The sequence below is a fragment of the Thalassophryne amazonica genome, chromosome 15 (assembly GCF_902500255.1).
Source record: "Thalassophryne amazonica chromosome 15, fThaAma1.1, whole genome shotgun sequence".
Taxonomy (NCBI): domain Eukaryota; kingdom Metazoa; phylum Chordata; class Actinopteri; order Batrachoidiformes; family Batrachoididae; genus Thalassophryne; species Thalassophryne amazonica.
The window spans coordinates 9,965,720-9,978,777 of NC_047117.1; the positions used below are offsets into that span (position 1 = coordinate 9,965,720).

The 13,058-nt window shown below is 39.6% G+C and overlaps 2 pseudogenes; both read right to left on the reverse strand.

Annotated features, from left to right (window-relative positions):
* The window catches only part of LOC117527102, a 40,340-nt pseudogene extending 38,510 nt beyond the window's left edge, over window positions 1-1,830 (reverse strand).
* LOC117525785 overlaps window positions 1-11,678 on the reverse strand; it is a 52,661-nt pseudogene extending 40,983 nt beyond the window's left edge.
* Window positions 11,679-13,058: the final 1,380 nt, after the last annotated feature.

A 13,058-nucleotide genomic window follows, 5' to 3' on the forward strand; every position in this document is an offset into this window, starting at 1 on the left:
CCTGTAAGCTATAACAATATTAGCTGTAATTTCTTGTAGTTTGAAAAATAATACTTTGTAATGCACATGCACTCCCATCATGTACTAACTGTTGATAGGGTTGCCAACCGTCCCTTGAAAAACAGAATTGTTCCTTATTTGGAAATAAAAGTGTGCGTTCCGTATTGACCTGAAACGGGACGCAGTTTGTCCCATATTTCTGTGAGAATCAAAAAGTCTGTAAAATGTCAATGGAATTGACTGGCGCTTTATATGGAAACTTACGGTAAATTTGATCCCAGCCTCTCTCCTGCTTTTCACCAATGAGCTGACAGACACGAGTTGACAATACAGAATCACTCTTATCTCATTGGTCGAGGAACATCTGCTCGCAAGAAGATACCGACGTCATGAGCCGACGACGGTCGCTGGACGACAATAACAAAGCAGCATGGCTGATATCGATACAGACACCGACACTGGCACTGCAGATATGCCTATGGACAGCAATGTCTGTGACGTCGTTACTACTCCTAAAAAAAAAAAAAAGAAATGCAAAAATACAGGGGAGAATGAGAAAAGGAAAATGGCAGGGTGGAAAAGGTGCGCGACAACAGTATTGTTTACTTTTCAGACTTTATTTTTTTGCACTTTTTATTACACTAAATGTGTAAATGTGCACTGTTACATTGTTTTGCACTGTTACATTGTTTTGGATGATACAAATTTTCTATTTTTTTTTTTTTGTTAATTTATACAATTTTAAGTTAAGCAATAGCACTACAGAGATTTATTTTTAAAGAAGACAGAATGCTCATATTGAAATTGTGAGTGAAAATTTATTTTGCACTAAAAATAAATTGCTAAATAATAATTTGTTTTCCACGTGTTCATATCAGAACAAATGCATGTATGCATCTACCTAAATTCAGGGTCAAGTCAACAGTCAAATGGTTAAAAATCGTTTCACACAGACGCTGGGAAGGGTGAAGGCAATGGTCAGTCGGCCGGTCGGCCCTGGCGGTGAGGTGTCCCTTATTTATTTTTCAGAGAGTTGGCAACCCTAACTGTTGACTAGCAGCTGTGCTAGCTAGCGACTGTAGAATGTAGCCGGCTTGCAAATTTGGATGTTAATAAGGTGTTTGGATATTATGTGTTCATCCATGCTGAATGTTGTTAAAAACAGACATAAAGAGTCTTCATTTAATAACAAAGACTGTAATTTATTTTTATCCAACACTTCACAGTTAGTTTTTAAAATTCTGAGTAGAGATGGAATCTATTAACTACAACTGAGTAAAACACAAAGACAAACTCCAAAACTGCAGAAAATGAGGGTAAAATGTCACATCTTGACCCTATATTTATGGGGGGGGATGTAGAAAGAATGATGTATATCATGAAAGCGTAATACCACACATATTATAGTACATATAACTGCTACTAGCTAAGGTTAAAAGTACAAAACATCGTCAAACAATTTAAGCTATGGATGTTAACATGTTAGCTTGTTTTTGACTGAAAGTCCTCACTTACATATAAGTTACATGGAGTGTAAACACTGAAAGTGACACTTAAAATGTATGTCATAGCTGTTTATAACATTACCCTTCATTAAAATAATGCTAACATGGTAAACCTTTTTTAATAAAGTTAAATTTTCTAATTCTTATGTTAACTTGTGTTTGAACAATAATAAAATAATGAGCTAAGACAGCAGTTTGTCAAATGAGATCTATAAAAACAACAAAACAACACTAACTAATTAAGCAAACTAGGTAGCAGGTAAGTTAAATTGCTTTACTGACTTTCTCACCTGATCTGTAGAAGTTGTAAACCAGACTTGTCCATGTTGTCAGCTGTGACGTTGCCAAGTACTGTTGCCACAGTAACAAATTGTGATTTTAGGTTTGTATGTTAGGCAAAGGTGAGTGTGTCTGCCATCAACACATGCTTTAAAAAGTCACAAACCAAAGGCAATAACCTTTTAAAAACTTTAAAAAAATTCTAAAAATATGAGGAAAGTTTCCACATTAAGGCTAAGACACTGAGAAGCAAACAATTCTGATAATAATCTGGAAGGAAATAACGGAAATCCCAGAAATGATTCTATAAAAAGCCAAATTTCATATATACAGTTCATCCTACTTCCAAAATGGAGTAAAATAATTTTTCCCCTCAAAATTCTACTCACAGAAGCCCATAATGACAACATAAAAAAGTTTTTTTTTGGGGGGGGGGGGGGGGGGGATTTATCAAAAATAAAAAAGCTAAGAAATCATGTGTGCATACAGCCTCAAGTCTTCTTGAATATGATGCCACAAGCTTGTTGCACCTATCTTTGGGCAGTTTGGTCCATTCCTCTTTGCAGAACCTCTCAAGCTCCAACAGGCTGGATGGGGAGTGTCAGTGCACAACCATTTTCAGATCTCTCCAGAGATGTTCAATCACATTTAGGTCTGGTCCCTGGCTGGGCCACTCAAGGATATTCACAGAGTTTTCCTGAAGCCACTCCTTTGATATCTTGGCTGTGTGCTTAGGGTCGTTGTCCTGCTGAAACATGAACCATTGCCCCAGTCTCAGGTCAAGAGAGCTCTGGAACAGGTTTTCATCCAGGATGTCTCTGTACATTGCTGCATTCATCTTTCCTTCAATCCTGATTAGTCTCCGTGTTCTGCTGCTGAAAAACATCTTCAGAGCGTGATGCTTCCACCACCATTTAGACAGGCGGCCATCTCAAGGAAGAGGCCTTGTGAATCCGAACTTCTTCCATTCATGGATGATGGAGGCCACTGTGCTCATTGGGACCTTCAAAGCAGCAGAAATGTTTCTGTACCCTTCCCCAGATTTGTGCCTCAAGATAATCCTGTCTCAGGGGTCTACAGACGCTTCCTTTGACTTCATGCTTGGTTTGTGCTCTGACATGCACTGTCAACTGTGGGACCTTATATGTCGACAGGTGTGTGTCTTTCCAAATCATGTCCAATCAACTGAATTTATCAGGTGGACTCCAATTAAGCCATAGAAAAATCTCAAGGATGATCAGTGGAAACAGGATGCACCTGAGTTCAATTTTGAGCTTCATGGCAAAGGCTGTGAATACTTATGTACATGTGATTGCTTAGTTTTTTTATTTTTAAAACATTTGAAAAAAAAATTCATAAAAACTTTTTCCCACATTGTCATTATGGGGTGTTGTGTGTAGAATTTTGAGGAAAAAGATGACTTTAATCCATTTTGGAATAAAGTTGTAACATACGTACATAGATAGATAGACAGATAGATAGATACATACATACATAAAAGTCCTTCTATTTCATAAGTTTCTATTTCATAATATTCTGTCTTCAGTCTCAAATTCTGCAAGCAAATCCTACATTCCATCATTATTATAGTGTATTTATACGAAAGGTTCTTGCCAGTAAAGTGCCACATATAAGATATGGCCTTTTTGTGTGGAGTTTGCATGTTCTCCCCGTCTTTGCGTAGGTTTCCTCCCGGTGCTCTGGTTTCCTCCCACATTTAAAGACATACAGGTTAGGTGAATTGGAAACTTTGCAAAAGAGATCTCAATCTCAATGGGACTAACCTGGTTAAATAAAGCCTTAAATTTAATGTAGTAGTCACTACAAAATACTTGTTTATACATACGTGCATTTGGTCGCATGTTTTCTAATCTTCATTTTATATAATTGTTAACAGTTTTAACAACAAAATATATTTCATTAATGTTTTCCATCTCTTTCCCTTCTTGTTAATAATAAGTGTATCATATTGTTATTTTACAAATTCTTTATTTATTACCTCCAAGAAGGCTGTCATGTTTTTTGTTGCGTTTGTCTAATTGTTTGCCAGCAGAATATTTCATTAAATTTGGTGGAGGGACAGGACTCAAAACAAAGGACAAATTGATGAAATTTTGATCCCAAGTCTTCATGATCTTGCTTAACATCATTGATCTACTGTATAATCACAGTCCTGATTCCTTTGATCCGATCACCATGACTGCTGATTGATTCTGCAATCAGAATGAAATGTTGTGATCCACCCACTGACCATGATTTCTGATCAGAGATCAAAGATCAAAGGCAGGATCTGGATCTTTATTCAGTAATTATTCTAATGAAACCATTTATATTTTTTGGTGGAACCGCTCCCAAACCAAAAGCTTGTGATAAATAACTGCAAAAAGGTTGATGTTTCATTTTAGGCCCTAGGCTAAAAAAAATTAGACGCTACTTCTTTCAGTGTTTGAAATCTGACTTTCATACAAATACCACACAACAGGAACGCACTCATCAGGAAGTCCAGTATGACCATGTCCATGAAGTCGACCAGTCTTGTGCCTTTGTTGTACGGTGATGTCTTTTTCACAGTTGAGCAGTAGTTTGGGTCCGTCTCCCACCTGAAACAGAAGGGTATGTTTTTGTCTTTGACAGACAAAGAGCACTAGAGGTGATACGTGAACAGAAAAACACCAGCTGAATCTGCAGTAATGAGTGTCTGGTCCTCTATACCCTGATTAAATTTTATGATGATACACACCTGAAGCCAGACGTTAGTAAATTGGTACATTTCCAGATATGTAAACAAAATATAAAGGCATGAGTGATTTGATTGTTTAGAATTGATTGTGATATAGAGTCTCTGGAGAACCTTTGTGATCCAGAGCTGAATAAACAACCATTTACCTGTTCTGGGAAGGACAAATCTTCTGCTTTGAGATGCAGTGAAAGCCTGGTTCTTATTCTTGATGCAGGGCAATAGGAAACTCAGAAACGCCAACTCCTCATTCACCTTCTCACGTGAAGCATTCAAGGCATCGACAAAGATCACATCACATTTTTTATCCGCAATGTCAAGTTCATTGAACTTCTCCACACTGACAAAGGTACCCAAATCCATCCAGCCACTGAACATGAAGGTCAGAACACATCCTGACAATTGTTAGTATGCACCGGGTGGATGTCAGAGACCCTGCCTCCACAATGCACAGCACTCATAGTTCCTGGGTGGCTATGATGTCCAGTAATTTATTGGGGATCCCATGGATACTTTCGATGTTCTAAACAGTAGGCCAATCAACCAAATCAAACACTTCAAATAAATCCACACAGTTGCTGATGCTGGTGCTTGGAGCGGGCTTCACTGAGGACTCGCAGAGCTATAGGGTGCTGTCAGTGGTTGACATCTTGGCCTTTAAAACAGACTGCTCTCGTAACTGAGCAGCAAGTAGTTGGCACTGAATCCTGGTGAAAATTACCCTTGCAAGAATGTTGCCCTGCACAAAAAACAAAGTAATACCTCTGTAGCTGTTGCAGTCCAGGAGATGAGCCTTCCCTTTTCAAAGAGGGACAGCAACTCCTTTCTTCCAGTCTATGATGACATTTGCCTCATAAATGGATGCTTACAACGCCAGTAGAAGTTCAGCTCTGACACCACAGACCCGTGCAGCTTTGCCCACCCTCAACTGTGTTCCCCGCCTTTGCAATCTCACTAAGATTCTGTAGTACATAGGTGATTGGAACATCAGTTGCAAGATTCATGCCACAGGAGACGTCCAACATGAGAATTGGCCTCATACAACTGCTGTAAGTAGCCAGTCCAATGGCACAGTACATCAAAGTCACCTACCAGGACTGTGCTCCAACTTGCTATGACTGCAGTGTGACAATGGGGATTTGCAACTTTTCGGCTTTATTTTACACAATTTTGGCAAACATTATTCATTATTCTGTTTAAACAGTTTAAAGCAGCAAATAGTGCTTTTTTAAAGTTGTTCTAAATTGGTTTAAATTTGAAATTATTACATTTTAAGTGGTTTCAAACTCTTCTACACCATTCTACACCTTCCATCCCTGGTTCTCAAGACCAGGCACCTAAGTGGCTCTACTCTACTCTTTTCTACTCTCCTATTTTACTCTTCCTTTTTAGATATTTAGATATACCTTTGTATACTGGCATAGTTCCACCTTAGAATTGGAATATAATATATAAGATATACCTTACTGAATTTTCATGGACAGACTAGTCTGCAACACTGTTTTACAAAAGTTCAAAATGGATTTTTTTTTTAATCATGAATAAGTGTAATCAACAATAAGTTTAATGATTATTGTCAGCTCCACTCTGTACCTACAGTGCCAGCTTGCTGCGGCTGTAGGAGCGCCTCCATGGGGATCTCCAGCTCCTGCGGACTGCCAAGGAAAGATCTGGCAACATGACAGCCAAGGACGCCTCCAGGTCCCTGGGACGACCACACACACCGTGTTCTGTGGAGCAGTAGTATGAACACTTGCCATAGAAACACACATTTCCCACTATGGGGGAGGCAGAAGTGCATAGAGAGCAGAGACGAAGAAAAGAAACAGAAAAGCAACACGTTCAGTCACATTAATAATCAGATGACTTCATGCATGAGGCCATTTTAAGGATCAGACCATTGACAAGATGGACTCATAAATAAAACCCATCATTCCTAATGAGTAACTGAGGAGTGTGCGAGGGGTACCGGGGGACGTAAAGAAGGTTCGGGCTAGTTTGCGGTCGGTAGTAATGTCTTTAATCTCCTTGACAACATCCACCAGCCTCCCAACCACAGGAGGGATTCTCCTGTAACCCAGAATCCTGCAGAGAGACACGCAACACTTGGAAAGAGAATATCAAATGAAGACACGGAGAAATGCAAATTAAGAATAGGAAAGGAAAAAGGAGCAAGACAGAAGATGGGAAGGAAATATCACAATGCGAGTACAAGCTTTTCAGGCAGCCAGCTGGAGTAGCTACATTCAAAATGACCACCAGCGCGCACTTGTCATGTGATCCTTATCATCTGATAAACACTTGTCCTCATATCTGCTCAGCTGACCGGCTTTGCATTAATGGTCTTCTTTGAGGTTGCCCCAACATTCGCGTACACAGATATTATTTGTGTTTGTGTTGGTTAAATGAATGTTATATAATATGTCATCCCATCCACCAGAGTGCACCGTTTCCTGGATAACGTACCTGTCCAGGTGAAAGGCTGCAATTTCTGCATTGTGCCTCTCAAAGTCAGAGAAATAGTACAGGTTGTAGTTGGTTTCATCATCTCTTGTCTGCCTGCAGGGGAGTCATACGACACATTTGAATACTCATATGAGCATACTGTATAGTAGGCAAAATACTTTATGCACAATCCCTGGGGTGTCCGAATACTCAGTATGCATTTAATAGTAGGCAATAGATTCCTGGATGATCTACTGCCCCCATAGTGTGCAACAGTGTGTCAAAATTCAACCCCTCGCCCATGTTGTGACACCTGGGTAATGGCTTGAGTAGGGGATTGCCTGTTGGGGTGAAATATGGTGGGGACCTTGTGAGCCCAGTGATCTCTATGGTAGCCATGGTAGCCATCAGACCAGGCTATGGATTTATCAAGGACCATGTGTTTGTTGGCGTGCAATGACATTCCCACGTTAAACAAACACATGCACAAGCATCTCAAGATCGATCCTGACTGTAGATTTTCTATGCCGTCCACCATCCTGTCTGGGAATCAACCAAGAGACTATCTCCCTTGCCACCGAGGGATTGCCCCAATGGAGTGCGCAATCAGCCTAAGATAAGCTATCCCATGCAGCTAGAGCTGGTTAATCAAAGAAGACCTTTTCAAGAAAATTCAAAGAACGTATCGGACATAAATAAGAATGTCTGCACCATCTGATGGGCCGTGGAATTTAAAAGATATACATCAGGAGCTGTTTTTAAAAGTGTGTCGAGACAAAATAGGAACGTTCGCGTCACATGTGGGTATGCATGTGTGCTGCAGCGTACATCCAAATTACAGCCCTACTAAGTCCTAGTTTATTTCTAGTACGTGCTACAGTTAAGTATTTAGATGGAGGGAAAGCCTTACTTCATTGGTTTACCCATTCGTCGGGTGTGCATGTAAGCTAGTTAGCTAAAGCTGTTGTGAAGCGGGTTAGTTATCAAGGAAATGTACGTTTAATAATCATATCCATTTTATGATGGGCTGGAAATTATTGATCATATCTTCTTAAAGATAGCTAACAGTATGAACACCTGTTACACCCACAGTGGGCGTGGCTCCACTAAACAGTATCTCCAAATACAGTACTAATTAGTACTGTATTTCCAAATATGGTACAAATTATGAAAGTATGCCTCCTGTAAAGTCCGGTGGGCATTACGGGCTTCATTTTCAATGTTATTTTGTCTTATTCTGCTGTAATTTCATATCAAGGTCCTCAGAGATCGCACACCTCTGTCAGGGTCACATACGTTCCAGATCAAATTCAAAATAAAATCTCTCATTTGCTGGGACAGTATTGGTCTGCTTGTCAAATTTCATCAAAATCCTGTCCCAGCTTTTTGAGTAAAATATTGCTATGTGTCAAACACTCTGCTGGATCTCAGTTCCAGAATATATATATTATAGGAATCACCCATTTGCTCACCAAATTTTATTGAAATCTGTTCATTACTTTTTGAGTTATTTCAATTTCAATTTATTTTCATTTATATAGCGCCAAATCACAACAGAGTTGCCTCAAGGCGCTTCACACAAGTAAGGTCTAACCTTACCAACCCCCAGAGCAACAGTGGTAAGGAAAAACTCCCTCTGAGGAAGAAACCTCAAGCAGACCAGACTCAAAAGGGTGACCCTCTGCTTGGGCCATGCTACAGACATAAATTACAGAACAATTCACAAAACAAATTAAAATTAAAAGAGTAAAAAGCATAGTAACATACTATGACAGTATGCTAGCCATAGGAAAGGGAAAATAAGTGCGTCTTAAGATCTGGACTTGAAAGTCTCCACAGAATCTGTTTTATTGATGCAGGGAGATCATTCCACAGTTATCCTGCTCACAGACAAACACCAGTGAAAAAAAACACAGTGAATATGGAAAATAAATACTTTAAAAGTGACAAAATATCAGACCTTTATGACCAGTTCATTAATATTAAAGGACTCAAATCAGATTGGGGTAAAATAATGATAAGAACAGAATAAAGGGAGGCAGACGGCATACTGAGTATATTATTTCTGTGCCACATGAGCTGTATGTTGATTTCCATGTGACTCACTTCATGGGTTTGAACAAAGCTTGTCCCTCGTTAGGAAATGACATCACCAGCTTCAATTGTGTCCCCCCCGGCTTCTGCACTGAAAAACAGTGTGGAGAACGTTACCATAGCAGCTAAACACACCAGAGATGCACAACCCTGTCAGCAAACACGTCACCATTAAAGGAGCACACACACACACACACACACACACAGACCTGCACTGACAATGCGATCTGTTGAGAGCTGGTGAATCAGAGGTTCCATGTTGGGGTCATGATGGGGGTAGAGCTGCCAGCGTGAGATACCCAGGTAGAAGCGTCGCCAGGGCGGGTGCTCATTACTGCTGCGGTTCCACTGGACCTCCTCCTCACTGTCCTGGATAGAACTCACCCTGGAAACAGAAGGAAGGACCAGGAGGAAGTCAAGTCCAGAACATGGATCTGAAAACTGTTACTTCATTTGCTAGTCTGGGAAGTCTCAATGACCTTTAGGGCTCTATCTTCTACACCGATCAAACCAAAGCCCAGTGCAGGTGTCACTGCTAGTTTCCACCTGACACAGTTCACATCCTGGAAATGATATGTTTTTATTCTTTGATTTTACACCTTGTTATAAAAATCTGAGGATTAGTTAAAACTGAGTTCAGAAATGGACTAGCAGCATGACAGTGACCCCAAACACAGCCAGGGCAACTAAGGAGGGGCTCCATAAGAAGCATTTCAAGGTCCTGGAGTGGCCTAGCCAGTCTGCAGACCTGAACTCCAGAGAAAATCTTTGGAGGGAGCCGAAACTCCAAACCTGAAAGATATGGAGATCTGTATGGAGGAGAGGAGCAAAATCCCTGCTGTAGTGTGTGCAAACCTGGTGAAAAACTACAGGAAACGTCTGACCTCTGTAACTGCAAAGGTTTCTGTACCAAATATTAAGGTCTGTTTTTCTATTGTATCAAATACTTATTTCATGCAATAAAATGCAAATTAATTATTTAAAAATTATACAATGTGATTTTCTGATTTTTTTTTTTTTTTTTAATATTTTTAGATTCTGTCTGAAAGTTGAACTGTACCTAAGATAAAAATTAGACCTCTCCATTCTTTGTAGGGAAAACTTGTAAAATCAACAGTGGATCAAATACTTATTTCATACAATAAAATGCAAATTAATTATTTAAAAATTACACAATGCGATTTTCTGAGGTTTTCCTTTTTTTTAGATTCTGTCTGAGAGTTGAACTGTAGCTATGATAAAAATTAGACCTATCTATTCTTTGTAGGGAAAACTTGCAAAATCAACAGTGGATCAAATACTTATTTACCTCACTGTATATGTAAAATGACTTGATAACACCAAACATTTACATACACTGACATGATAATCCTAATTAGTTATGTTCATCACCACACAGATGATGAGCCTGTTCTGTTCCAACAGATTTGCAGTAACACCTTTTTTGTTCCTTCTTATATGAAGAGTACTTAGGATACAAGCTAGACAGAAAAGGTCAATTTTGGTTATTGATGCCATTGTTTCTAATTTCTATAATGGCTACATTATATAAAATTTGGCCAGTTTTTACTGTTAGTGGGACATATGTAATTTGGGCATCACAGCAATTAGTGACAAATGTTGATCTTTACAAGTTCAAGCTGTGTGTTTGCAAATAAAGTGCATTTATTATCTGTATGTATTTGGTGGCAAGCCCAGCCACCGGGCACTCGCTGATGGGCCCTCCATCCAGCCTTGGCTCCTCCATCCAGGCTTGGCTCCAGATGGGGGTCCTGGGCTTCCTCCGTGCCGGGCCGCATTTCCTCTTCCTCGTTTTTTCATGGCGTCATTGTGAACCATTCTTAGTATGGCCCCTCGTCTGGGGCCAATTTGCCATGGGAGACCCTACCAGGAGCACGAAGGCTCCAGACAACACAGCTCTTAGGTTCATAGGGACACACAAATCTCTCCACCATGTTAAGGTGATGGTTCCCGGAGACACTGAGAAATACCAAACCTGACTAAAAAGGGGTGATTGCAGCAGATACACATGGGAAACATCCTGTCTCACATGGGTATGTTTTCAGAAAGAAGAAAGAAATGAGTAAAATTGGGATGATTTCAACACAAATATGACATACTAACCACATTTGGGAGTTCTCCTCACTGGCCTTCATCCTTGGTTTCACTTTCAGCAGCCAATCACCTTCAGGGACTTGTTATCTAGACAAATTATAAAGAGGATGCTCAAAAAGAGCCCTCAGTTTAGCCAACGCAGACTCCAGGGTTACGACTCTGTTGGCGCCACTGGTGGTGATATTGATTGATCCATTTTTGAACTCTTTCACTGTTAAATCTCCACCAGGAAGCGGTTCTATGTGATCTTTGGTGACCATATTGGAAGAACCTCTTTGGGTGGTGTTCGATGGTGGCACAGCTGAACCGGTAAACTCCATGAAGTTGTTGTTAGCATGCGCCAAAGCCCCCAGGATGTGCATCCTGGTTGGCAACGGGGGGTCACAAGGTTGGTGGTAAATGCAGAGAGATAATAAGGCCAGGAGGAGGTGGAGGAAAATGGCGACGAAGGCCAAGAATAGACAGATTGTCCTGGAGCGACGGCGCATATGCCACGCCATCCTACTGAGAAGGAAACAGTGAGAGAAATAGAAAGTGAGTCAAGAAAGGTCAGGCAAAGAAGAAACATATGTGATGTAAGAATAGAAGCCAGGAGAATAACAGAAAGAAACGATCCAGAAAAATCAAACAGAAATGACAATAAGCAAACAAAAAACAACAAAACCAGAAAGCTCAAGGATGTTTTTGGATCACTAAATCTCGTTTTTGCTTTTACTCTCATATCTATCTCATATTCTCCTATGTAATCCAATGTCAGACTCATGTATTAAAAAAAACACTACAATTCTGCAGAAAAATGAAAATATACTCCAATTCTGCAGAAAAATGACAATATTCTTACCTTAAAATACTTTGTATTGCTTCTCCTGTTGTTTCCCCGGTGGAAAAAGACAGCTTTAGGATTTAGGTTTTATACTTTAGTCTGCTTTGCCACCCGCAGAAAAAGGAGAGCGGTGTGCCAGGTTAAAGTGATATGGATACAGATCAATATTTACTCATCTGTCATTTTCAACCAGTTCATTTTCCACATACTGGCCGATCAGAGTACATAAGGCAAAGTGCTTTGGGGAAATAGTCACGTTTTGTGTTTAGTGAACTGTGTATCATGGAAGAAACGCGAGTTATCAATTGCATTACTGAAAATGGATCACAATGTTAAACCTGATCTATGACTCAATATTTATTGATTGTCATTGTACACATTCTGCTGCGTTTGTAATCATCTTGTGTTCGGTAAAAGTTCATGATTCACAAATCTGAGATTTTTATTTTCCCCAAAATGGAGACAAAGCTAACCGCAGGGGCTGCTGGATGCTGTTAGCTAGTTGCATTTATAAACAACTATTCTAAAAAGACCTCAATAAACATCTGGTCACTTATACTACAGTAGAAATACGTTCTCCCTCCTTGTAACCATTTGTTAGCTAATAGTGGTAGTAGCTAGTTAGCCATCATAGCCTACTCACTGAATGCTAGCTTTGTTTCAATGTGATTAAAGCACCGCTTCACATTCAAAATTTTCTACGGGTTGTTTTAATAGCTTTTAAAGCTTTGGAACTATATTTTTATGAATGAATTGAGTTATAAAACAGGATATAAAGCTTATTACTGCTATCATTATACATGAGGGTGAGGTTACATACAGTAATCGATGTTTACTGGAGGTGTGTAGTTTGTGTATTTTGTTGTGGCAAGATATACATGTTTCCAGTGACATAGTATTATTACGGGTGTGTTATTTCATATGGTTGGGTCATTTTATAATTTTGGAATAGAATTTGTTTTTGTTTCTTTATAAACTAACCAAAGCTTTCCTGTTACATTTACATTCACATGCCATTTCTCATAACTAACTATCCTGTTGAGGGCCACTGGCGACTTGG